This window comes from Bos indicus, chromosome 12 (assembly GCF_029378745.1).
Source record: "Bos indicus isolate NIAB-ARS_2022 breed Sahiwal x Tharparkar chromosome 12, NIAB-ARS_B.indTharparkar_mat_pri_1.0, whole genome shotgun sequence".
Taxonomy (NCBI): Eukaryota; Metazoa; Chordata; class Mammalia; order Artiodactyla; family Bovidae; genus Bos; species Bos indicus.
Window position 1 is genome coordinate 2,066,865 of NC_091771.1, and position 23,089 is coordinate 2,089,953.

The 23,089-nt window shown below is 40.7% G+C and overlaps 1 pseudogene; it reads left to right on the forward strand.

The window, feature by feature from the left end:
• The first annotated feature begins 4,287 nt into the window (after positions 1-4,287).
• LOC109566967 (large ribosomal subunit protein uL3-like) lies at positions 4,288-19,924 on the forward strand (annotated as a pseudogene).
• The last annotated feature ends 3,165 nt before the right edge of the window (positions 19,925-23,089 follow it).

Consider the following 23,089-nt stretch of genomic DNA (forward strand, 5'->3'; position numbering starts at 1 on the left):
GGAAGCGATGTCCCAGATGCCAACCCTTCCTTGCCATTATAAAACCCTAGGGCCCAGGCCAAAGGTGGACTAATAAAGTGTGGGACTTCCTCAGCTGTGCATTTCATTCACTGCCCCTCTTCATTTCAGGTGGGGACGCACCTGAAAAACAGAAGCTTCTCACTTAACTACTGGGCTTTAGTTTCCCACTTTGCTTTAACAGAATGTGTGAAATCTCTTGAGAATTGTACTTTTTTGTTATCTATGCTAAATATTCATGTGAGACAAAGTAGTATAGTTCATGAAATCATTTAAACATTACTCAGGAGATACTGCAAGGCCCTGGAAGCAGAAAAGGGAGTAAGACATAACATGCCAGACCTCAGACTGTCAAGGTCTAGTCAGAGACACAGAGAGGCAAACATCTGATGACAGCATAGCATGGGAAATGCAGTCATCACCTCCGCAGGGAGCTGCAGGAGCAGGGGGAGGGTGAACTCATCCTGCTGAGGTTCCGGGAGAGAGGGGCTGCGACACGGTGACAAAGGAAGGATCAGCTGAGGTGGAGCTCTCCAGGAAGAGAAGGCATGGAAAGCCGTTCCAGAAACAGCTACCGGCAGAAGCCAAGGCTGGTGCAGTGTTTGGAAAAGCGTGTGGGAAGCAGCTCGTTGGGAAAGTTTGTTAGCGAGTGATCTCTTCGGATGAGGGAGAACCTTGGAGCAAAAAGTTAATTCCCGTACCTCTAGCACTGGCACCCAGAGAGATGCAATCATCTTTAGAGTTGCTCTGAGAAAGGGAGGAGAGGTGGAGATGGGGCAGAGGCTGCAGGGGGTGCGAGAGGGGCTGCTGGGAGGAGGAGGCGGCAAGGCGCCCCGGTCGTGCCCTTCTGTTTACAGACTGTTTCTGCATCTAGGTCTTTACCAGGAGGATTCTTTTTCATTTCTGCACTGGTTACCTCAGTGACGGGGCCTCAAAAATGACTAATGGACCTCATGAGTGACCAGAATCAAAGATGTTCCCAGCTTTGCTATGTCCTAGGACAGCGCTGTCTAAATCCCAAGAAAGAGATGCAGGTTAGAGATCTCTGAAGAAAACCAAAAGTAGGAAAGAGACAAACACTTCCTCCATAGGTAGTGGGGTCCTGAGGAGAGCAACTCTTTGGGAGAGCTGAACCTCTGACAGCAGTGAAACAGGAGAAAAGCAGAGGCCTGTCACCTGCAGGACCGGGGAATCTTGGCCAGACTTACTGCTAATACTGTGAGGGGTGACTGAGGAGACAGTATTTCCAGCCCTAGAGGGGTGCTCCACAAAGATTCAAGGCAGACCGAAATTTGAAAAGAACAAAGACACATTCTCACTGGTGTCCAGGTTTTCACACTTGCTACTCCTTCTGCCCCAGCTGACACTGTGTCATTGGGTTTTGAAAATTCAAACTGTAATGAAACACGGCCATGCCCATTCTTTCAAACATTGTCTACAGTTGCCTTTTGGCTCCAATGGCAAGGTTAAGTAGTTGTGACAGAGCTTTGTAGCCCATAAACCCTAAAACATTTACTATCTGACCATTTCCAGAAAAAGTTGGCCAACCGTTACTCTGATCTATCTTAGAATTTTCGGGAAATACAGTATATATACGATCAAATCAAAAATGGTACCACGATGATGCAATCAGCCAGATCCAGAATGTTTCACATTCCACCCCAGCACTGAAAAGAGGAGAGGGGTATTATAGTACACAAGAGAATTAACACACACAAATTCATAAAATTCGCCAAATGTAAAACAAGAGGGAATGAGTGGCAGGATGTCTGTGAGTTCAAATGCAGATTTCTAAAAAATGTCACAGATTCAACAAAACCTGATGATTGAATCTGACCAGACACAACAACCTGTGAGCTATTGTATGGATGGTGAATGCTCCTTCATGCAGCTGATTATTATTATTATTCATTTGTTTCTCAAGCTTTTTCAAATTAAATATCAGTGATTTTAATGTCTTAGTTATTAATAGGTCTATTTATCACGCCCTATAGAGTTTTATCCTCTTGGATTTCTTTTAACTTGGAATACCAGCGTTTTCTCCCAGTGCACCATAGTTGGTATTTTCCCAAGATTAATCATGTGTCATGATTGTCTACTGCATATTTCTAACCTTGTTAGTTCCATGTGTACCATGTTTCTATTCTTTCCTCTGTTGAAAACACCTCATTTAGTACTATCTGCAAAGTTTAATAAATTATTCGTTCTCTCAAAGAACTAATGAGAATATGAAATGAAACCTTCTAAATGGTAACCAGAGTCTGTGGCACTGTATGTGATCTTAGTGAAGCTGCTTAATCTCTAGGTACATCTCCATTTCAATACTTTTCACCATTCCTTCATTCTTTGCACTTATTTTACTTATTATCTTGAGTGCAATTACTTATAAAGCTACTTCTTGCTTTTTGTAAGAATGAGTATCAGAATTATGGGATGGACAAGTTGATATACTTCTTTTCTTAAAAATATTTGTTTGTTCTCCTGAAAGTAAATATTTCATGGAAGAGTTGCATGAAGGAGTTTATGCATGAATTTGTTTTTTGATTCTGCTGCTGCCATTTAGCCACATTGTGATTAAAATGTGTGTTTGTAAAATGCAAACAGGATAACTACAAAAAAGATGTGAAGTGCTGCTCTAAATTCTTTCTAAGGAATGAAATTGGTTATAGAAGTTAAACACAACCATGTAAGATAAATGAGAATTTACCATATAAGCATCAGAATCTGTACAGAATTTCAAATGACAGATCCATAGAAAGATGCCTAAATGTCCTCTTTGAAAATTGAAGGATAAAGGACTAGGAATTTCATGGAAAAAATGGAGAAAAGACACAAACACAGCTCACCAAAAAGGTATAAAAATAGTCCACAGTATATGAAAATATTTTCAATAAAAATATATTATAAATATCAATTAATTAAATGTTTCACACATAATTAGAGAAATTCTAATTAAAACAACACTGAGATACAAGTTCTCATTATGTAATTGGTGATATTAAGAAGTATGACAATATATTCTGTTGACCAGGCTGTGGGGGAATAGGAACTCTCATACATGGCTGCAAGAATGTAAAATAGTTAAAATGAATCAGGAAGTATAGGAAACTCAAAACACTCCAGGCAACAAATTTGGAAAAGAGTGTTGGGACCATATATTATAAGGCTAAAGACAAAGAACTGTACCCAATATCGTTACTAAACTTGCTTTTCACTGTGATCTTCACTGGGTTTTCACTCACAATTTAGTAACTTCATTATGTGTATTCCAGAATGGATTAAGTAAATAAATATATTGCAAATCATGAGAGTTTGGCTTCCCACTGCTGGAGAAAGAATGAGGCAGGCTAGAACAAACCACGGGGTGGAAATTTGGAATCAGAGGTATCAGTATGAATTCACAGTCTTTAATATATTCAGAGAGAGAGGGAAGAGTGTATGTGGAATGTATGTGTTAGACATACATTATACTAATATTTCTTATATTTTGTCCTTACTGGAGCCTAGAAACAGTGACATTTCAGCATTGAGCCCACCTGGCACTCAGATTTTGGTTTTAAATCATTATCCAATAAAAGGAGTATATTCTTGGCTGATTCCAGAACTGAGGCAAGAAAAATGCGAGAGGAATCTGAAATGTATTGTGGTGTCAGAGAGTAAGGAAATGATGAGGACATGTGAAAAACACAAAAGTTCACTTGAAGGAGCTTCCCTGGCTAACGCTGGGGAAAGGAACAATATTAATAATGAGACTAATAGGATATAACCTACAGAATGAAATAAAATTCCATGATTCATACTGAGAGAAATAAATCATTAATACTTTTATGTGAAACTTTTTCCCCCACAGTATCTTCTTCTATAACAGTAAGACTAGAAATATTTATCTTGCAATATTGTTATGAGGATTAATTAAGAGAAAGGGTTTGAAAGTACAATTCAAACTACATGAAAGGTGTCTACAAATTAATTTACTTTCCTACCTAGAGGGACAGGAAAGGTGGGAGGTGGGAGGGAGGTTCAGGAAGGAGGGGACATATGTAATTTACTTTCCTGCCTCATTTTCTTTTTGTACAATCATTTCCTAGAAAGCCAGAATATCACAATTTTGAAGTGAAATGACTGTGGAGTTTTGATTTAGTTTTAGAAACATGATCTTACTATTTTTTTTTTTTTTTTTAGCAACCTCCTTCAAAATGGAAGCATATGCCTATTGACTTGTCAGTGATTGTTAGCCTAGAATAGTCTTGAGAAATTCACCATTTCCGCATGAATTCTGCCCCGGCTGCTTCTTACCTCCAGGTGCGTTCTGGAAGTGATGCTGAGACTGGAGCCTCAGAACACGCGATCCTGCTGCCTGCCCTGGACAGCTGGCCGTTAGAGAGCACTGCAGGCCTGCAAGAGGCGCCTGTCCTCTCCTTGGAGTTCAGCTCGCTGGGTAAGCAGCTGTCATCTGAACAAAGACGCTGATTTCCCGTGGAGGAAGTTTCAGCTTGGTTGGAAAACGTCTTTTTCTGTCCTGTATTTGGGTGGTCCTCTTTCATGGTTGTTAAAAAGAGTCTGATGAAGCCCTATTTTCTATGCATGTTGTCCTCTCCTTGATTTAACATAATCTTCGAAGGCAGAGAATGTTTATACTTTTCTTTGATAATCCCTTAGCATCTAGTTTAATAGTCTGCACACTGGACTTGATACTATCAAGCCAGTTTTGGGTGCCAACTAATCTTAGGATACAGATATAAATCCAGTGTTCCTTCTGTTAGAGGGAGATAACCCTACCTGCCTTTTACATATTATATAGAGCTATGTAGTCATACTATTTCTTAAAGTTAGACAAACACTCTGTGATTTTTTAATAAGAGCTTTGAACTCTAGCATAAGGGTAAATAACTCATTGAATATACTATGACTTCACTTATTCAACAAATATTTATCGAGCCTTCATGATACCCTGGCATTGTATTAGTAGTAAGGGTAAAGAAGACTTGCTGCTGCTGCTGCTAAGTCGCTTCAGTCGTGTCCGACTCTGTGCGACCCCATAGACGGCAGCCCACCAGGCGCCCACGTCCCTGGGATTCTCCAGGCAAGAACACTGGAGTGGGTTGCCATTTCCTTCTCCAATGCATGAAAGTGAAAAGTGAAAGTGAAGTCGCTCAGTCGTGTCCGACTCATAGCGACCCCATGGACTGCAGCCCACCAGGCTCCTCCATCCGGGGCAAATAAATGGTAGTATCTGCCCTCAGTGGGCTTGCATTCAAATAGAGTATAATAGCTGTGTAAGTAAGTGTAGCAAAGTGCCATGGTATATGAGCTGTGATAACTACTTCTACAAGATACACTGGGACTCAGGGAACGTCCAACAATTCCCCTGAAGTTGTTGAAAAAAATGTCAGAGAAAAACTATCAATTTGAGCTAAGTTGGAAAGAGAATCTTGCACAGCATGATGAAGAGGTAAAAGGGAAGCTTGACTGAAAACATGGAGACCAGTGAGGGGGACAGTTCCAAAAGTATTGGCTGGAGACAGGGCAATCTGAAGCAGCAGGCGGGCCCCAGCTCTGTGCAGGGCTCAGCCAAGGGTCGAGGGCAACATGTATTGAATGTGTGAAAGAGGACACTAATAGAGATGATACATGTTAGAGTGGATGTGACAGGAAATCATCGTTCATTCATTTAACAATCATTTATTATACATCTACTAAATGTCAGACATTGTTTTAGGTAATGATTTTACAGAGTTTATAAAATAGAGTCTGTTTTCAGGAAATGTATACATACTGATGGGAAAGGACAATAAACAGTCAAATAAATATTGATCTAAGTCAGATGCGTATAAGCGATGTGCACAAAAGTGAAGCAGATGAGGGCACGAGGGGCAGCAGGGGAGTGGGCTGCTGATTTTATGTCAAGTGGCTGGGGATGGTCTTTCTGAAGCTTTCTGTATTAGCGGAGAACTGAAGGAAGGAAGGTGGGGAGATGAAAGGTGCAGAGGAAACAAGAAGGCTCGTATTTCTGCACAGAGGGAGGGAGGGAGGGCAGAAAGGCAGTGGGGTGGCAGAAAGGAAGAGTGGGACGGATGCCCTGAGCAGACCGTGGGAGGACGGCCTCCAGGAGCTCTGTGTCCCAGGGGAGTGCACAGATACTAAAAGGGGCCCTGGGGCCTCCACTGGCAGCTCCTTCCATGGCGGAGGTGGCATCTCCAAGGGCATTCCGGGCTCCTGAGCCCTAGGCCGTTGAAAGGGAAGACTCAAGTGTCTTCTTTGTTGGCTTCCCAGGGCCACCTGAACAGTTTGGGAAAAGCAGACTGAGGCGGTGGCAAATGATGGCCGTTTGGATATGTTGAATTTGAGTTTCCTAAGGGAGGGCCAAGGGGGATGGTTTATGTAGGAATCTGTAGCTCAGGAAAGACTTGGAAGTGGACAAGAGTCATGTGCTCCTTGGTGACAGTGATCTGTGGGGAGGTACGTGGTCACCAAAGGAGGAAAGAGAGGAGAAGAGGACTAACGTCAGCTCAGGGGAATTACCGACATTTTAGACAGGGCAAGAATAAACAAGCCTGCAAAAAGTCTGAGGAGGAAAGTTGGGGAGCAGGAGAAACGTGGCATCATAGAAGTCAAAAGAGAAGAGATTCCTCAAGAAGACAGGGATGAGGACTTCTCTGGCCGTCCAGTGGTTACGACATGGGTATCACTGCTGTAGATCTGGGTTCAGTCCCTGGTTGGGGAACTAAGATCCCACAAGCCATGCAGTATGGAAAAAAAGAAAAAAACAGCACATCAGGAATAATCAACATTGTCCAGTGAGAAAACACCAATGGGAAGTGAGAACACAAAGATACTGAACGTGGACTCTTTTTTTTTTTTTCAAGAAACTTGAAACATGTAAAGGGAAGATCAGAGAGTCGACAGCTGGAAGGAAGTCAAGGCAATTGAGGTGAGGCAGTCTATGTTTTGTTTTAAAGCTAGCTGATGCTTAAGCAGTTTGTAGCCTTTGGGGACCAAGTCGTCCCTGAGAGGAATCTAAAGGTCTAAGAGAGAGAGGAGATAACTGGGTAAACGCTCACAAGAAAGGAGAGAATGGAAAGAAAGCAGTTCATTTGGAAGACTGGTTTATAAATAAGAACTCTCACTCTTCTTACTAAACTATGATGCTGTTGTTATTTAAAATGTGAATATTTCATCCAAGTTTTTGGAATATTTAATAAAAAAATTGTGGATTTTTACATTAATTTTGCTATCTTGAAACATTGCATTAAAGTATTTATCTTGATTATGAAGTTTTTGTCCTTTAAACTTTGCACCAGAAACAATCACCCTAGTCCCAGCCCTATTTGAAACAGACACACCTTATCTACCAATGAAAATGTTGTTAGGATTAATCATCAAGGAGAGAGGCTAATTCTAGAAAAGCACTGGAGACTAGAGGTACATTAGCGACTTAGGCAGAGATGAACACTGCCTGTATTCAGAGATGTAAAGGTCCCGAGTTCCAGGAAAGCAGACACATTCAATGGCGTCCCTAAAAGGCCACAATACAGAAAGGCACCAGCAAGTAACACATCCCTCCCACACACAGGTAGGCCTGGCCTTGGGCATGAGCACATATGATACTCACCATTAGATGCTCACTAACTCACTCTTCTATGATCTAACCCTCTAACTTCAGTAAAATCTTCTTTCTACCAATGACAAACTATTGCCTAGCAAAAATATCCCAGACTCTAGCTAATAAGTTCACATATCCCCCAATTGTGGACCCATTCAGTGCATTTTCTCGTTACATACATTCCTTTCTTTTCACCTAACTCAATTTATGTCCTTCCTCTTGGGACAGCTTCTTCTCTATCTCTGTCCGATATGTTTATGCAATCGATTTATGAGTTCCATATCTTTGCTGCTTTTCTAACAATGTAAGGTGTTACCCACACAGTTGATTGACACAGTGTTTTTATTTTTTGTTGAAACCTAAGTACTCTTGCCTGGAAAATCCCATGGATGGAGGAGCCTGGTGGGCTGCAGTCCCTGGGGTTGCTAAGAGTCAGACATGACTGAACGACTTCACTTTCACTTTTCACTTTCATGCATTGGAGAAGGAAATGGCAACCCACTCCAGTGTTCTTACCTGGAGACTCCCAGGGACGGGGGAGCCTGGTGGGCTGCCATCTATGGGGTCGCACAGAGTGGGACACGACTGAAGCGACTTAGCAGCAGTAGCAGCAGCAACTCAATTCTTCATTACTACTGATTTTCAGTGTTCACTAGTGATCACTGAAGAACAAGGGAAACCACTTGTGACCATCAGAGTTCACAGCATTATTAGAAAATAGCTAGTTGATGGGAAACTGTCCCACAAACCAGTCGTGGAAACTTAAGTCAGGGTTTGGTCAGGCATCCACAAAGAAATAGACATCCATTGACACTGTCTTTGCCAAGAATGTGATGGTAAACATTTAACAACTAGCTCTCCAGAAAATAAAAAAGCCCTAACTTTTTTGTACTGAACAATTTCCATAGCGTAAATGCTCTTGCAAAGATTGATTTCAAGTTGCCAACCTGATATCACTGAATGTAGAATGGAAAGAAGTCACAGAATAGCATAACCTTCTATGAAATTTCTGCCATAAACACAATAAATGCAGGCAGTTGTAAAATAGCAAAGAAGTGACGAATTTTGAGTGTTTATTATTTTTAAAAAATTAGCTTAGTTCTAAGTTTACACAATTCAATTTTTAAGAGTGGCTTGCAACATTTTTGAAAATTTAACAATCATAAGGAGCCTGTGTGACAGAGCTCCAGGACAGCCTTACTCCTTACTACCCTTAGTGAAAAGGAGTCGGTTATAAGGAGACAGACATGAAGCATAAACCTCCTTATTGATAAGACTAGCAGCAGCTCAGGGGAATGGTGCAGGCCTGCATGGAAGGAACAATGGCAGAGAAACTGGGAGACAGAGCAAAAGGAACGTTTCAATGCAAGGGTTCAAAAGGAAAATGCACAATCACGACTGTCTTACCCTCTGAAAAATTCCTGATGCATTGATATACCTAGTTTTGTGCTATACAAGTAAGACCATGCTACTGTATTTGCCCTACTCCACTAGTCTGCTGGGTAACTTTTTGTTTAGAAACTTGAAAAGCTTTTCCTTTCTAGGTTTACAAAAAACCAGTATTTCACTCTGGAGTTAGAAAATGGGGCTCATTGTAAGGATGGTTAGTCTTCTCAAAAATAATACAAGGGGTTGTTATTATAAAATAATGCCTCTAGGATCCTTTTTTTAAAAAATGTATCATGCTTGGGTTGGAGGAAACATTCCATTCTCTCCAGTCTTATGTCAAAGTCAGAGCAGTTTGGGAGAATGTCTTTGTACCATCTTTGGGTGGGCCATGGTCTGGACCCACATTTCCAGTGATCAGTCCCCAGAATTGAAAGGCCTGGACTTAGGATGTGTGCAAACTAATTACTGAGGGGAAGCTCATTCTGGAGAGAGGCAAGAAAGCCAACTGCTTATTATGGGTTGCTCCAGAACTCCAGCCTGTCAAACCTTGGCGAAAGCAGAGAATGCAGACCTGAAAATGCAGTCTTAAACCTGCAGCCATTTCTATGCCTAGTGGCAAAGCAGAATACTGTAAAGCAACTTTTTCATGAATGTAGCTATTATATATTATTATTTTCTATTTGTGTGCTACTTAATAAATTGTCATCCTTTGAGCAAATTGCATGTTGATTGCTTCTCTATTCTGGCTATGAAGTCTGCCAGTCAGACAAAGCATTCCTGGCATAGGGCGGTGGTTTTCCAACAATCTTCCTGATAGGAGAACTTCCTAAACTGTTCCTCTCTGCTGTTGACTTCTGAGTAAGATTTTATTTGATAAAAGAGTTTCCCCAGCTCAAAAGTCAAATTCAGAAACCACTGGTAAGAGAGAAAAGAGTCTGTACCTGTGTTACATGACAAAAGTAAGAAAGGATTAATCTGGAAGCATTGGAACATCATTGTTGGAATTTATACTTTGATACAAGCCAGTTGGTTTAAAGCTAAAAGAGATGTGAAAAAAGCCCTCAATATTAAATTGAAGATTGTTGTCCGGATATCATTCTTACTCAAGGACTATTGATTTTTTAAAAAATCAAGCTGTTTAAAAATGTTGTGCTAAGGATGAGACCATATTCAATGACAAATGGACTGCATAAACTGTCTTCCCAGAGCCTTATCAAAGCTTTTCACATGGTGCTTGGATAGTTCATTTTTTGATGGGCAGAATCTGAGTCGTGCACCCTTATCTGGCTTCATTATTATGGATATGAACATGGTTCCCGAGACTCTCACTGGTTCCACAAAAGGAGATTTTTAAAAAGGCAACCTGATAAATTCCCCATTCAATGAGAGCTGAGGAGTGTTTTATTCCACTGTACTGTAGTTTAAAGGCATGTGACCTGAGTTTCTGCAGGAAGTTGTTTTTAATAGGGAGACTATTTAGGTTACAAACCTTGAACCCTCCTTCTCTTCCTCTAAACTCAATTTAAGTGCTTTTCCCCTCACATCTATTTATGCAAGAGAGCCTGGAATGAAAGAAAGGAATCTGGAAAGAGGAAATTGAGAGCCCTGCCAAACACCTGGAAAAGCATTTAAGAAGAACATGCAATTCACTTCATACGAATTCAGATCCATCCAATTCACATCTGAAAAAAGGAATAGTTTTTGATCTGAAGCCCCAGAGGACCACATTTCTACTACTGATGCTCTCCAGTGTGTGCCGTTGATCCCTTGTTTTTTCATGACTCAAAAGTTGAAAAGGGCTTAACTAGTCAGTCAGGAAAGAAAGAATCTTATCATTAGGGTAAGTAGTATCGGGCTCTCAGTTTCTTGGCAAGGATATTCACTACAGGCTGGGCATTATGCTAACACTATCCGATTATTTCTTATAGCAACTCCAAGGAATGAAACCTTATTATCTCTACTGTGTAGGTTAGGTAATTGAGGTTTAGAGATATTATATGATTTACCCAAGGTCACTCAGCCAGCAAATGATAGAAAAAGGATGTGACTCGCCCAGCAGTGGGACCCCAGGCCTGAGCATTTCACTGCAGATCCTACCACAGTGGAGGTGAAGGAACCCGTCAATGCAGGGATGGAGAGACAGCAAAGGTCAGGAGCAATTGTCCTTTTCCTCGTAAGGGCTATTTTAGGCCTTGCTTCTTAGCATTCATCTACACACTAGAATACTTTTTGTTTCCATACATAATGCAAAATTGTCTACATCTCTAAAATTTTATTATGAGCCTTATGTAATAATTTGTATAAGGTCAAATTTGCATAAGTCAAGTGTTAAATAACCCGGTTAGCATCTGCACATCACTATCTGTAACTAAATAGAAAGGGAAATGAGAAAGACTGGTAGGATAGGTTTTTCACACAGAGTCTGAGAGAAAAAGGATTATAGGGAATAAAAAAGCGGGTATGGAGAGGCAAACAGAAACTCTGAGAAAGGAACCCAGTTGAAGGGGAGAACTTGACTCTTTAAAAAAATTTTTTTTAATTATGAAAGTATGATATATTTTGAGCTTCCCCAGTGGCTCAGCATTAAAGAATCCACCTGCAATGCAGAAGACGCAGGAGATGTGGGTTTGATCCCTGGAGGAGGGCAAGGCAACCCACTCCAGTATTCTTACCTGGAGAATCCCATGGACAAAGGAGCCTGGCGGGCTACAGTCCATAGAGTCACAGAGTCAGACAAGACTGAAGTGACTGGGCGCACACAGCACATGATAACATATTTACAAGAAACCTGGAAAATACAAAACAAGGTTACATATAGTTCCACTATATCTTACAATTATTTTTTACATAAATAAATTTTGGGTAGATTTTTAGTTGGAGTTTCAATATCAAACTCTCAAAAATCAATAGAATGAATACACAGAGAAGTTGAAGGATATAGTAGACCTGAAAATTACTGTGAACCAATTCAACATAATTAAGATTTATACAATTTTCACATAACAATAGGATACAAATTCAAGTTCCCATAGACTGTAAACTAGGAGACACTGGAACATATCCACGGACATAAAACAAGGTGCAAAAATTCCATTGTCTAAAGGTAGAACTTAATTCTTAAGTCAATTATAAAAATTCACATGCTAGCCTGGAGCCTTCTCACTTCTTTTTCTCTTTCTCCTTCTTTCCCTCCTCTCTCACACTCTGCCCTCTTCCTACCTCCCTCTTTTCTCTCTTTCATTGCTTGTTTGGTTATTAAGCTCTTTCAGATTCTCAGAAACATAAATATGTTCAGGACAGCTCAACCACGGTAGTTACTTATAAGAATACTGGAGAAAATAAGGAAATAAGAAAAACAAGGAAAAGTCCAGCATTTAAACCACCAGGTCTTGGGAATAATAGCTCTCTGTTCCGAGTAGGACTGCAAGGACACTGAGAACAGCATTCAGCGGCTCACAAGGTTGCTGTTGGCCCTCCCCACATCAGAGAACTCCGCCTCTGCCTCAGCTTCTGCTTCACTCAAGATCACAGATTCTACTTACTCTTTCTGCCTCATGGCATTTTCTTACTCTTGACTTCAACTATCTCATAGTTTGTTTTTTTTTTTCCCTCCTGTATATATCACAGCTTTTGACAAATCATACGAGAAAATCTGGTTTAACTCATTCTTTTATTTGAAGAATATTTAGCATGAGACACTTCTCTTATATGTTTCCTGGACACCCATTTCCTCCCTGTATTGAAGACTTTTCAGAACATCTGACCAGTTCTCAAGAATCCCTTTAACTATTCGTCTACCTCCTTGTCATTTTGTACATGATCCCACTCACCTGTCAAACAGACCAGTCCCAAGACCAGCTGATCAGAGTTCCTCCTCTGGCAGCATTGAGAGAATGAGCCTATCCAGGTAGCTGGGTTTCTAAGTTATATAAGAAGGCTGTCTTCCTTCTTGCCATGGACTGTCTCATTTGTTCCAACCCAGACAGAACTCAGTTCTCTATCACCATTATCATTACAAATACCTGGTCATCAAATATCTTTCAACTTCTGTAATCTGTTGTTAATGAGGAGAAGGGTAGTCATGCAGTTTCTTCCCTCCTCCCTGTCCTTTCTAACCCTGTCCCTCCTCAGTCACACTCTTCTTGGTTTATGTGTAGATTTTGTAGCACTCAGCTTGTGCAATTTGAGCATGTCCTCAGGGCTCACCCACTCAGCCCACCAACTCATCCGAGGATTACTTCAAACTAGGTATTCCTCTTCAGAGGAATCCTAGGCAATTTATTTTCCTTAGATAGCTTTGTTCTTGGGAGCTGTGACCAGATTTTTAACTGTGACCAGTGCTTTAGAATAGCACTCAGACTGGTGAACCATCTTGGGGAACAGATGAAGAGAAGCAGAGAGGAGAGTCAGAAAGAACACTTCTGGTGGACAGTGTCTCTCCAGTCCCTGTCTCTGTCCTCTCTAAGGTTAGGCTGCATTCTCTCCCTCGGGTTCTCTGAAACAGCCCGTTAGTTAATAATTCCTTCTTTGCTTAGATAGCCTAGATTAGCTAGGCTATCTATCTGTCAGCCAATAACCCTAAGTAAATACTCCTCTGTCAAGAAAGCCTTACTTTTTATCACCACTGCCAGTTATGTCTGTGCTCTTTCTTGACTTAAAGCTTCTCAAGGGCAAGGGCTGCATTTGTCTTGCTCACTGTTTTATTCCCAGGACTTAGCATGTTTCCTGGATACTTAATAAATATATTTGGATTGACTCTACAGTTATCGATTACCACCTGCACCAAGCACTGTGAATGAAAGACAAAAGACATGATCCTCACAGTGCTTAGAGTCTGTGCATCCTTGCTCAGCCCTGTCCGACTCTTTGCAACCCCGTGGACTGTAGCCCTCCAGGCTCCTCTGTCCATGAGATTCTCCAGGCAAGAATACTGGAGCGGGCTGCCATGCACTCCTGCAGGGAATCTTCCCTTCTCAGGGATCAAACCCATGTCTCTTACCTCCTCTGCATTGGCAGGCAGGTAGGTACTTTAACCGCTAGCGCCACCTGGGAAGAGTCTAGTTGCTTTCAAATCAGCCCAGTTCTACTTCTACTTTAAGTGTCCCTTGTATTAGTGAGGACTTTTTGAGCTTTTGTGAAGGAGGTAGGGTTGGCTCGAGTGATCAAATCTCACAAGAGGCAAGGATAAAACTGGGCTGGGGGAACAGCTGGAGCCAGGGATAAATGTGGCCAGGACTTTTCTCCCTTTCTTGTCTCTGTCTGTGGGTTAACTTCTCCACATCAGGCTTACTTCCTCCTGATCTGTGGTCCATGGGGTCGCAAAGAGCCAGACACAACTGAGTGACTGAACTAACCTGATGGAAGAGAGACAACCAGCAGTCTTCACGCTTACATTTTCCCAGCTTTATCATGAGTTTCCATGTTTACAATTTTTAAAGTACTGGGGAGGCCTTCCAGTTGGCTTGGATTTTGTTTAAGGCACTTCTCTGGGCCATCACTGTGGAGAGAAGGTACCAGGATTGTTTCAGTTTGGGTGTCCATCCCTACACCAATCACAACCAGCAGGACCTGTCAGCTGGTGGCAGACAAACTAATAGGTGTCTGCCTATTCCATCTCCTTGACCTCACATGTACCAACTCCTTTCCCTGACTTTATTTGACAAATATCTATTAAAAGCTCATTTAGTGCAAAGTATTGTGCTAGGCTATTAGATTAAGCATTTACATTTAATGTATCAAAATTAAACTTTTTAAGGAAAGCAAACATGTTTCCTTAATCCCTACAGTCATAATTCAGTCTTTTCTGCATTTATTTTTCAGAGTCAGTGTAGCAAAACCTTCAAGCACTGGTTTATTGGGACCATCCTAGTACACATGAGTCGGGTGATTTTTATCTTTTGTTCCTATCCTTGCCATCTTTAATCTGTCAGGCAGTCCTGAATCTATACCATCAGGCTTGTTTGTTCTACTTCTCTATCCTTTTATCATGGTTCCATTAACTCACATCCAAGGGTGTCAAGAGAATAAATAGTCCAATAAAACAGAAGAATATACTTCCAGTTTTAAAAAGAAAGAAGCATACAAGAAATACATAAATCATACCATATGACAATAGCCTAGAAGATTGCATGGGAGGATCTTTGTGCTTTCTGCAGGAGAAAAGAAAAATGGAATTTCCGTGCCTTGCATCAGCACTTGACAGCTGAATATTGGGCAGTAAAAGGAGGAATGGGTGTCAGGAATGATTTTGCCTGAAATAAGCACAAATCCATGGAGTATGACCATATGTTTTCCCTGGCAATCATCTTATAATTCAGGATAATTTAAATCTAGCCTAAACCTACATTTTATCTAAGAAATTCTTAATCATAAACATTTCCTCCTCATAGAACACAGTCTCTTACAACATGGGCTTGACACGCAACTCCCTATCACTTAATGTCACACCTATGTAATGGACACTCGTGTCTCAATGAGCTCTTCCCAGATAAACAGAAGGCACCTGTCCAAGAGTAATAAACACTTGGTACACAGGTTGCTAAGAGCACAAATAAAGATAAATTTGTTAGCCTGACCTAAATGTTCTCTGGATCTCAAATTAATCTAATGTTATCTGTCATTTGGCACTTTCTCTATCTAAACTGAAAAGACCACTCTATTGTCAGGGTCTCATCACTCTTTTTCAAGAAGTAATTGTTCTTTTGCCTCCTGGTGCCTCCCTGCTGCTTCAATGGGGTACACTGTGAGCTCTAAATGTAGCACCCAGATTCAAGCAGAATATAATTCAAAGTCATTCAAAATCAAATGTTGGGTTCCTGGAGTCAATGCTGATGTAAGGCTAAGCCTAACATTTAAGGGGAATTTTTTTTAGATTTTCTACATGACTTGAATTAGAAATTTATTATATTAGCATTTAAAAATGCACTTTAGAATTCTCAATTTAAAGTCATAGTTTTACAGTTGAGGAAACCCAGACTCCAAGAACTAATTTCCCCAAGGTCACACAGACCTTAATGACTGCCAGCTTATTTTACCTTAATTATAGAGAAACTGAAACTATTTAACTGCTCAAAATATGTTCTATACATTTTAATTTGTTTAGTTATGACAAACAAAGAAATTTTCTCTGTCAATAGAAAGCTGGATTAATGAGCAGCCAACAAGCTTACCTGCCAACTTCTGTAGATATTCACAAGTTAATAATTAGTTTTCCTTTCTAGGAAATAAAGATTCGTACACCAGTCTCTAAGAAGGAGAAGAACCACTGAGAAGGTCACCAGCTATAAATAGAGAAAACTCGTGCCCCAACCTCCCCATTAAATAAGAACACTTACACTAATATTATTACTACTATTACTATTTAACATAATATAACCTCTGATGTCCTCCCAGAGCAAGTTCTGGAATGAGGTTTATAGCTCTTAGGGACAGATTCTCCTTTTACAACCAAAGCTTGTTTGCTGTTGTCTAGAAACCTGGTGTTTGAAAAAAGTCGCTTACTGACAACTATGACCAAAATGAAAGCTTTTCCTCATCTGAACCTAACCTGATCTTCTGCCTGAAACAGGCAAGATAGCTTTACAATAGGACAGAATCACACTGCAAGGGTCATGTGACCACTGTGTGCTCCCTGCAAACCCTCCCAGGCTTGTGAATTTCCCTTGTTTGCCACTTCTGCCACTTGATCGGTCCTTCTACTTCACCTGCCCTCTCCACAGGATTGCCATACAGTGGTACAGATTTTTCCCAAGCATCTGCCCATTTTATTTGTTTAGAAGCAACAGTTCTCCAGCTGACTCTGTTTGTCCTCCTATCAGGACCAAATGCTCTTAGGGAAATTATTTTTTTATTATTATTATTATTTTAAACTTTTTCCTCTTAAGATAGTTTATATAATCTTGCATTTGTTTAACATCAGAGTGAAATTTAAATAAAAGGAAATTTGCTAGCCTTCCTATGTTCTACAGGAGGCAGATGATAAGAATTGTAAATCCTGTACTACACAGCACTGAAACAGAATGCACATGTGCATCATGGAGGAATCTCCCAGCATAATGCTTAGCAAGAGAAATGGGACACAAAGAGAACATGCTGAGCAATCCCATATTTGTCAGTTTCAAAGTCAACAAACCTAAGTCTATGGTTATACAGGTCAGAGAGTGGTTGCCTTTGGCTGGGGTATCAGCCATCAGTGGGCATCAAGAACCTGCTGGTGACGCTAGAAAAGTAGTGTCTTGATGTGGGTAGCGGCAAAAATACCTTATATAAGTACTCACCTAGTGTAAACGTGAATTGTGTACATTATGATATGTAAATATGCATGTATTCTGCTTTAAAAATATATCTTTTTTTCTTAACTTTTGTTTCAAGATCCAGTGATGTTCTTGATGTGATTTATATAAGAAGCATTCCTCAAGGTCAGGTTTCCCTTTTGGCTCAGCTGGTAAAGAATCTGCCTGCAATGAGGGAGACCTGGGTTCAGTCCCTGGGTTGGGAAGATCCCCCGAAGAAGCGAAAAACAACCCACCCCAATATTCTGGTCTGGAGAATTCCATGGACTGTATAATCCATGGGGTCACAAAGAGTCAGAAATGACTGAGCCACTTTGCCTTTTATTCCTCAAGATCACCATTACTGTAACTATAAATTTCTTTTTCATGGTGCACAGAGTCTGTTGTCCCAGCCTTGATCAGTGAGGAAGCCTATGTTTACCCCCACCAGCCTGGTTGCTCTTCCAGGAGACAATGTTAGCCAGGCTGTTCTGCAGAGGATGTGGGCTCCCATCTCCCTCCACTGGGCTGCATCTTCCAGTGTTGTTATGATCACCTGGTGTTTTCTCCTGGTCAGAATTATCTTCTAGATATCCAGAGTACACACACATCTTTATGGATATGCCAGGAAAATCCAAAAGAACACTCAGAAATTTTCCTTCAAGTATTTTTAAAATATTTTAAATATAAAAGCATCACAATACCAAAGAATATTGTGTTCGATTCATAATCTTAATAATTAATGAAGGAAATGAAGGAGTGTGATCCCAATGATTATAGCATGCTAACTAATCACTTGGTTTCCTGTGTCCACGTTCTTTGTCCATCCTTGTCTGTACATACAAATAATTTAAAAGATATAGTCATATCATATAGGCATTAAAACAGGTACACAGATAAATAGAATGTAAGAGAGTCTTTCCAATCTGGATGTCTTTTATTTCATTTTCTTGCCTAATTGCTCTAACTAGTACCTCTAGTATAACACTGAATAGATGTGGTAAGAGCAGATATTCTTGTATTATTCCTAACCTTGGAGGATCTAGTTTTCCTTCTTTAAGAATGATGTTAGTTGTGGATTTTTAGACATGGCCTGTATTAGGCAGAGGGCATTCTACTTTCAGTTTATTGAGTTTTTTTTTTTTTTTCATGAAAGGATATTAGATTTTGCCAAATGCTTTTTCTGTGTCTGTTGAGACGATCGTGTTGTTTTTTTCTCTTCACTGCATTAATGTGGTATAATATATTGAATGATTTTTGTGTATTGAATTACCCATGCTTTGAGCGGATAAATCCTACTTGGTTATGGTGTATTATATTTTTATATGTTGCTAGTATTTAGTTTGCTAGTATTTTGTTGAAGATTTTTGCATCTATATTTATAAGATATTGGTCTGTAGTTTTCTTGTGATGTCTTTGTCTGGGTTTGGTATCAGGGTCATACTGGCTTCACAGAAAGGATTCTTGGACTTCTACAGGCAGCATCTGATGGCAGGATGTCTCCCAGGCATTGGTTCCTGGGCTTCCTGCCTTAGAAGTGCAGCAGCCAGCACCAGGGGAAGGTGACAGGCTTCCCCAAGGATGGTTCTTCCAAGCCCGTGTACCTCTCAGCTTTCCTTGGCTACCAGGCTGGCATGACCCATGTTGTGAGAAAGGTTGATAGACCAGGGTCCAAAGTGCATAAGAAAGAAGTTGTGGAGGTTGTGACCATAGTGGAGACTATGCCCTTTATGACTGTGGGCACTGTGGGCTGCACGGAAACCATATGGGGCCTCCAGACCTTTAAGTCCGTCTTTGCCAAGCATATCAGCAATGAGTGCAAAAGGTGTTTCTATTAGAACTGGGATTAAATATAAGACAAACACCTCACCAAATACTGTAAGAAGTGACAGTATGTAGAAAGCAAGAAGCAGCTGGAGAGGAACTTCAGCCCTCACCCAAATGTGCCTGCTTCCTCTATGCCAGAAGAAGGCCCACCTAACGGAGAGCCAGGTGAACAGAGGCCCTGTGGCCAAAAAAATTGGACTGGGCCCATAAGAAACTAGAGCAGCAGGTCCCTGTGAACCACATATTTGAGTAGGGTGAGACGATTATTTGTCATTGGGACGACCAAGGGCAAACACTACAAAGGGATCAGCAGCCATTGGTACACCAAGAAGGTACCCTGGAAAACCCACCAAGAGTTTCACGAGGCTGCCTGTATTTGGGTGTGTCATCTTGCCTGGATGGTCTTTCTGTGGCTTGGGCTAGGCAGAAAGGCTGCCATCACTGTACAAGATCAACAAGAAGATCTATAAGATTGGCCAGGGCTACCTCATCAAGAATGGCAAAATAATCAAGAACAATGCCTCTACTGATTACACCCAAAAGCATCAGCCCTTTGGGTGGCTGTATCCACTGTGGTAAAGTGACCAACGACTTTGTTATGCTCAAAGACTGTTTGGTAGGAACCAAGAAGAGAGTACTCAGCCTGTGCAAGTCTTTGCTGATGCGGACCAAACAGCAGACCCTACAGAAAGTTAACTTCAAGTTTATTGACACCACCTCGAAATTTGGCCATGGCTGCTTCCAGATTGTGGGAGAGAAGAAAGGGTTCATGGGACCACTTAAGAAGGACTGAATTGCAAAGGAAGAAGGGGCTTAGTATCGGAATAGATTGTACAACTGGCAGAATCTCAATAAAGTTAATTTCCAGTGACAACAAAAGAAGAAAGTGTTCCCTCTTCTATTTTTTAGAAGAGTTTGCAAAGGACTGATGTCAATTCTCCTTTAAATGTGTGGTAGAAATCATCAGGATATAATTTCCTTTACACATTTAAATGGTATGGTATTAACACAGTGCTGCTTTAGCTTGTATTTCTTTGATAACTAGCAAGGTTAAACGTCTTCCCGTATGTTTCCTTATTAATTATCTCTGTTGGTATGTACTGTTTGTTCATATCCTTTCCTCATTTTTATATTGGGGTCTCAATGTTTTTCTTATCAAGTTTAATGAGCCTTTTAGAGTCCAGTTCAGTTCAGTTCAGTCGCTCAGTCGTGTCCGACTTTTTGCAACCCCATGAACCGCAGCACGCCAGGCCTCCCTGTCCATCACCAACTCCCGGAGTCCACCCAAACCCATGTCCATTGAGTCAGTGATGCCATCCAACCATCTCATCCTCTGTCGTCCCCTTCTCCTCCTGCCCTCAATCTTTCCCAGCATCAGGGTCTTTTCAAATAAATCAGCTCTTTGCATCAGGTAGCCAAAGTATTAAGAGTTTCAGCTTCAACATCAGTCCTTCCAATGAACACCTAGGACTGATGTCCTTAAGGATGGACTGGTTGGATCTCCTTGCAGTCCAAGGGACTCTCAAGAGTCTTCTTCAACACCACAGTTCAAAAGCATCAATTCATCCACGCTCAGCTTTCTTCATTGTCCAATTCTCACATCCATACCTGACCACTGGAAAAACCATAGCCTTGACTAGATGGACCTTTGTTGGCAAAGTAATGTCTCTGCTTTTTAATATGCTATCTAGGTTGGTCATAACTTTCTTTCCAAAGAGTAAGCATCTTTTAATTTCGTGGCTGTAGTCACCATCTGCAGTGATTTTGGAGCCCAGAAAAATAAAGTCAGTCACTGTTTCCACTGTTTCCCCGTCTATTTCCCATGAAGTGATGGGACCAGATGCCATGATCTTAGATTTCTGAATGTTGAGCTTTAAGCCAACTTTTTCACTCTCCTCTTTCACTTCATCAAGAGGCTCTTTAGCTCTTCACTTTCTGCCATAAGGGTGGTGTCATCTGCATATCTCAGGTTATTGATATTTCTCCTGGAAATTTTGATTCCAGCTTGTGCTTCCTCCAGCCCAGCGTTTCTCATGATGTACTCTGCATAGAAGTTAAATAAGCAGGGTGATAGTATACAGCCTTGACATACTCCTTTTCCTATTTGGAACCAGTCTGTTGTTTCATGACCAGTTCTAACTGTTGCTTCCTGACCTGCGTATAGGTTTCTCAAGAGGCAGGTCAGGTGGTCTGGTATTCCCATCTCTTTCAGAATTTTCCACAGTTTATTGTGATCCACACAGTCAAAGGCCTTGTCATAGTCAATAAAGCAGAAATAGATGTTTTTCTGGAACTCTCTTGCTTTTACCATGATCTAGCAGATGTTGGCAATTTGATCTCTGGTTCCTCTGCCTTTTCTAAAACCAACTTGGACATCTAGAAGTTCACAGTTCACGTATTGCTGAAGCCTGGCTTTGGAGAATTTTAAGCATCACTTTACTAGCATGTGAGATGAGTGCAATTATGCAGTAGTTTGAGCATTCTTTGGCATTGCCTTTCTTTGGAATTGGAGTGAAAACGTTTTCACTGTCAATCCAGGCATACACACACAGGTGCACACACACACACACACACACACACACACACACACACACACACATATATATCAGACATACCTAATCCATAAGGTAATATCCTCCCTCTGAGTCCCTGCTGATGGTTCCATTTAGGGAGTCAAACTTGCTGAGTGCCATGCCTACATGCTCAGCTCAACACAACATCTAATTCAACTTCCCCCAACTTTTTTACACAAAGTGTTAAGTGTTAGTGTAGTCGCTCAGTCGTGTCCAACTCCTTGTGACCCCATGGACTGTAGCCCACCAGGCTCCTCTGTCCATGGGATTCTCCAGGCAAGAATACTGGAGTGGGTTGCCATTTCCTTCTCCAGAGGATCTTCCTGACCCAAGGATCGAACCTGGGTCTTCCACATCACAGGCAGATGCTTTACCCTCTGAGCCACCAGGGAAGCCCAAAGGAAACATCAAAATGGAAAAGAAGCCATTTAACTAGTATGTATCTTGAAAAATTCATTCAGTTCACCATTTTAATGAAAAGCTAATGAAGAGGACTTGAGTCTTCTATAGGGACAACATTGGTTTAATAAGACCAATTGGCATATGGTCTGCTTAGAGGATTTTAAACTAAAATGTTATTCCCTACAAGCCTATAACAATGCCTGGACAACCCTCGTTAGAAAATGTGTTATTTGTGATTAGATTTGGAAAAGACTTATCCCATATATATTTTGTGTGGGTTATGTGTGTGAAGGTGAGTGAAGGTGAGTGGACTGTGGGTGTGTGAGTTTAAATGAAAGAAAAGGAAGTAAAACACATAGTTTTTTTTTTTTTAATTCCGTAATTTTTTAAATAAAATTTTATTTACTTTCTTAAATTTCTCACAATTTAATATTCCACAGAGGCATTTTTGCTAGTACAGAATAAGAGACAAATCACTCAAAGTCAGCCTCAATAAAGTAATTTAAACTACCTAGTATAGATTTTTCCCTGGCTCTTTGCACTGTCACTGGAAACAAAACAGCTGTTTATGTTTAGGAGATTTTCATCTCCTAGTCTCTTGTCACTTTAGATGAGTACACACACAGTTATACAATGTTTTCTCACACCAAACCTATAGGAATAATATACATGTTGACTATATGGAAGGTGCTTTAATTATTCTTGTGTTTTTCATTCTTCTTTAGTCTATTTCTCCTAATCATAAATTGAGCCTATTCTGTACATTTTATTCCTTTAAGAAGTTGTTGTTTAGTCTAAGTCTGTCAGACTCTTTGCTACCATATAGGTTGCATCATGCCAGGCTCCCCTGTCTTATTTCTTTTAGGATTAACTGGTTTGATCTCCTTGCAGGTCAAGGGACTCTTAAGAGTTTTCTCCAGAACCACAATTCAAAAGCATCAGTTCTTCCAAGCTCAGCTTTCATTATACTCCAATTCTCACACCTGTTCATGACTAATGGAAAAAAC